At 37.5% G+C, this 4250-nt stretch overlaps 1 protein-coding gene across 3 annotated transcripts in view; it reads right to left on the bottom strand.

The window, feature by feature from the left end:
• Positions 1-4250, bottom strand: part of GABRB2 (gamma-aminobutyric acid type A receptor beta2 subunit) — a 202536-nt gene that overhangs the window by 6527 nt on the left and 191759 nt on the right. The window lies entirely within an intron of this gene.

Consider the following 4250-nt stretch of genomic DNA (forward strand, 5'->3'; position numbering starts at 1 on the left):
AGTACATAAAATATTAAGCTGTACTAGATATATAAATACTATTAGGGGATTAATTACTAAATTTCAGTGCTCATGCTAGTAGCCTAATTACAGATGAATTTATGATAAAACTAAAACTAAAAACAGTAGGTAATATTTATTAAGCATTTACCAGGAATATTTTTGTGTAACTTCATTTAATTGATGCTTAACACCTACACTTACAAGATGTCCACCTTAAATTTGTAGCATCGATATGAATAAGGTAAAAAAAGAATTTTGAACAATATAAATGCAGGCAACCTGTGACTTGTCAAAATGCAATAGAACTCAGAATAAGAAACTTGAAAAAAGACAGCTGGGCAGACTGTGGGTGGTGGGATGGTGAGTAGGTGAGGGGTGAGGGACTGACTTGAGAGGGAAAGGAAGGAGGCAGGATTCGAGAAGAGTGTCAGCCAAGAGTTGGGTGTACTGAGTTGAATTCTGGGCCCAGGGTGTAGAATTAAGGTGGCTGTGCTGATAGGGGGATCCTTTTCTCTCTTGGAAGATTTCTTATTGGCCACGCTAAAAGTAAAGAATGAATACTGACAGCATGGTTCCCAAAGATTGAGTGATCTATAATGTTTTTTAAAGAAGGGACAATTTGTGTCTTATTTTTAAGAGGGCCAATAGCTATAGATAATAAAACCTAGCCACAGCACGTTATTCTTAATAGCAGGTTATATTTATTTTGGTGGAGAATCAGGATATACCAACTTCCAGTAAAATTTTTGAAATTACAAAATAAAAGAAAAATGGCCAATGATAGGAACTGATGATATATGGAAGCAAGGAATATAACCAAACACTTAATTGGAAGATATAATGCTCTGAGCTTCATTAATTATGCAGAAAGCAAAAAGAATGTTGCTGAGATTATATATTATCAATTAGCTTTCAAATGTGGTTTAATGACCCTGCATTATAAATTCAAATCTGAACTCTTTTGAGAAATAGAGGCTATAAAACATGTGGGAACATAATAATTGAGCAATTAATCTCTGCCCACTGATAGATATTCTCTATGTTTGGTTTATGGTAGTATTTTGCTGAGTGGAAATGTTAAACAAATATATTTGTAAAAATAATTTTAAAAGTTTATAAGATTTGGAAATTAAGCCCAATAAATGTTGAAACACTCGGTCAAGAAAAGGCCAGGTAATAGCTTTAATGATGGGTTTGATGGCCCTTCAGAGGAAAGGAATATTTAAAGTTGCCTACTGTGTATCAGTCCTTTGCAGAAAGTCTCACTGAATGCTCAAAACCATCCTTTGGAAAGAAATTTTTTCTAGGTTATAAGTGCAGTCATGCACCAAATTGCCCAAAGTCCTAAATGGTAGAGCTGGAACCCAAACCTTGATCATCAGGGTCCAAAGCTTGGGGTGGGGGGAGATGACTGGGACTTTCTAAATTCAAGGAGGTGAGACTGACGGGAATAGGAACCCTCCACCCCTTGTCATTTCAGATCGCTCTCTTTCTGTTATGCTCTGGGTTGTTAGCTGTTATTTTAACTACCTAAGAAATCGCCACTTGGGAAAATCTCCCTTGGCTACTATGCATGATGATATTTGGGAAACTCTCCCTCTCTAAGCACCAGGATATTTGCTTTTCTGCTGGGCAACTGTTAATAAGATCATTTATGAATATATGACTGGGGAAAAATGTAAATTGATAATAATAATCATAATAAAATAATAGGAGCAGTGGAGTATTATTAAGGGAAGTTTAGCAATGTTCTAAGTTTAGAACAAATGATTCCTGAATAATTTGTATAATTTTGGTGAGTTTCTGTTTCATTCTCTATGAAATTCAAAATTTGTCAGGTGAGATAATTCTGAAGGTATATTTATTTTTTTCATTCACAATCCCAGTACTGGATTAGGATCACAATCTTCAAGGGAGGTATAAGACCACAAGATTTTTGCCTGGTGAATTTTCCTTATCCATCATTCCTCTGTTACCCCATACATTTTTAAAGTGACTGGTAATTGTACATTGAATGGAACTAAAAGGCACACTTTTTCTTAATTAAATCTAAAAGAAATTTAATGCAGCAGGCTGAATGCTTAAATATATGTGATTTTGACCACTATTTAGTGATGTTTAAAAATCTGGATTTAAATGTCCTTTGGGTAGGCCTGTATTTTTCAATCTAGTTCACTACAGGGCCAACTTTTTTTCTTGCTTTCCATTACATCTCCACAGCCTGATTGGGTCATATGAATTCATGTAAGCAAGTTCTATTTTGAATGCTTCTTTGCTCCCACTGTAGTGGTCAGTGTTAGGGATACACAGCAACAGGGGATAGTCCCTGTCCACATTTGCCATCACAAGGGAACGAAGGTTCTGTGAGGTCATAGCAACAGGATGGAAGCTGGTGAAGGGAGTCAGCAAAAACTTCCCTAAATCCACCTAGATTTTCTGCATGAAGGACACCAGGGCTCAGGGTGAGCCAGGATTAGAGCCGGCTCTCACTCTGAAGTCAGTGTTCTTTCCACTCTGCTTGTGGAGGTTAGAAAGGCAGGGACCCAAAGAAGGACCAGAAAGAGCAGGCGCATCCACTCACTGGACAGCTCATGCTATTGAATATCCTCACACTGCTGATCCTGTATTAATCATGACCTTTAGAAAAACTGTATCTTCTGGGGTCCTTCAGAGAGGAAAAACCTTACTCCTCCCTTTCTGCTTCTGAGATCTACCTCTAAAAACTTTGCTATCACTAGAACAATAACCTAAAACCTCACCAAGCTCATGTGATTCACCCACTAAGCCAAGTGATTTTTTGCGGGTGTCTGAAGCAGAGTATTTTCTCTTGTAATGACTAATAAAGTAGGGTCACGCAGGTCACCGGTCTATAATGAATGAATTCATTAATTCAATCCCTTCATAGGGAATCATTTTACTAAGGAAACCTTGAGACATGTACTAATGTGCTCTACCCACGTGAATTTAAAAATCAAAAACCAAAACAACAACATGAGGCTGTTCATATCTGAGAGCCACAGGTGTCCACTTCATTGGGGCTTCACCCTAGAGTGAAAATATTTACTAGAAAGAGTTGAAGGTTCGAGTCTGCAAACATACATTTAAATTACTGCTTTGGCACTTAATTAGCTTCTAGCTATCCATGAATTTCTGGGGTTTGATGGAAAGGATTGTTTATGAAATGCTAATAGTACTAACTCTATCCTGATAATATGTTGTGATATTTCAAGACCTTTATGATAGCATAATAGAAACAAACAAACAAAAGAGAGTGAAAATTATCTCAGCTCTTTTTTATTCTACTGGCGTTTCTTAAAAATGGCCACCTTCTTGCAGTTACCTGGGTATTGCAACAGAGTTCACCTATATTTACATTCCAGTTCTAAACTCCACATTTGCTGACTTTTTCTCCATTTATTTTGGGGGAGGGATTTGAAAAGTCAAAGTTGGTGGCCTTCTCTTGCTCTCCTAGAATCCCCATGTTATATTGTGGTTGAGTGAACGTTATCTTTATTCACCTCTTAGAATACTGAGTGCACACTAGGTATTTTCCTTTGGAAAGGATGCTCTGGATATTCCCAGGTGCTTAACAGTTCACTGCCTTAACATTTCAAGTTACTCAGGTCACAATGTCATTTTATGGGAGAGAAGAGAAGATTTCTCACCCACACACTAGTGATAGTAAGTGGGAATCGCAGAGTTAAGATTTCTTGGATTTTTGCAGTTTCTCACTCTTCTACTAAGAAATTATCTGGCGCTTACAAATACTGTTGTAATTATTTGCCATTTATATTTGTTACCAGAGGCCCAGTGCACGAAATTCGTGCACAGGTTGAGTCCCTAGTGGCTGCCGGCTACTGGCCACGGCCTCCCTTCCCCTGGTTTGCCAGCAGGCTCCACTCCCTGGTTGAACTCCCATTGAGGGGATAATTTGCATATTAGGCTTTTATTATATTTGCTATAGTAACACTGCCATTAGCATCAGTTATTTTATCTTTATTACATACAGTGTTACAAGCTTAAAAGTATAGTGGTCCCTCAGTGTCCAAGGGGAATTGGTTGTAGAAGCCCTTCCCCCTCAGATACCAAAATTCATGGATACTCAAGTCCTTTATATAACATGATATAGTATTTGCATATCATCTATGCACATCCTCCCTTGTACTTTAAATCATCTCTAGATTACTTATAATACCTAATACAATGTAAATGCTATGTAAGTAGTTGTTGTACTGCATTTTGTGTAG

This window comes from Myotis davidii, unplaced genomic scaffold, assembly GCF_000327345.1.
Source record: "Myotis davidii unplaced genomic scaffold, ASM32734v1 scaffold18, whole genome shotgun sequence".
NCBI classification, from domain to species: domain Eukaryota; kingdom Metazoa; phylum Chordata; class Mammalia; order Chiroptera; family Vespertilionidae; genus Myotis; species Myotis davidii.